Genomic DNA, 790 nt, shown 5'->3' on the forward strand with positions numbered 1-790 from the left:
AGATGGAGTCTCGCTCTGTCACCCAGGCTGGAGTGCAGTGGCCCAGGCTGGAGTGCAGTGGCCGGATCTCAGCTCACTGCAAGCTCCGCCTCCCGGGTTCACGCCATTCTTCTGCCTCAGCCTCCCGAGTAGCTGGGACTACAGGCGCCCGCCAGGTCGCCCGGCTAGTTTTTTGTATTTTTAGTAGAGATGGGGTTTCACCGTGTTAGCCAGGATGGTCTTGATCTCCTGACCTCGTGATCCGCCCGTCTCGGCCTCCCAAAGTGCTGGGATTACAGGCTTCAGCCACCGCGCCCGGCCAGGCCGTCTTATTCTTAATATGCATTTTATCATCCAATCCACTCCTGACATTAGGAAAAAACTTCAAAATTAGAATCTGGCCCGCAAACCCCGTAACAGGAATCAATCAACCTCGCCTTCAAGGTGTACAATAACAGAGAGGAGGCAGCCAGATGGCAACACATTTCTGAGTTACAATTATTTGCCTCTGCTATGACAAAACCCAGCCACACCTCCAGCATACAAGAACTTCAAAATGCCTAAGCTGCACATGCCTAAGCCACAGCAGTGAAGCATTCCTACAAGACTTCCTCCATCAGGATCTTGCTTCAAGTGCCAGAAATCTGGTCACTGGGCCAAGGAATGCCTGCAGCCTAGGATTCCTCCCAAGCCATGTCCCATCTATGCAGAGACCCACAGGAAATCAGACTGCCCCGCTCACCTGGCAGCCACTCTTAGAGCCCCTAAAGCTCTAGCCCAAGGCTCTCTGACTGACTCCTTCCCAGATCTG

This window comes from Rhinopithecus bieti, unplaced genomic scaffold (assembly GCF_001698545.2).
Source record: "Rhinopithecus bieti isolate Rb0 unplaced genomic scaffold, ASM169854v2 scaffold_18548, whole genome shotgun sequence".
Classification (NCBI taxonomy): domain Eukaryota; kingdom Metazoa; phylum Chordata; class Mammalia; order Primates; family Cercopithecidae; genus Rhinopithecus; species Rhinopithecus bieti.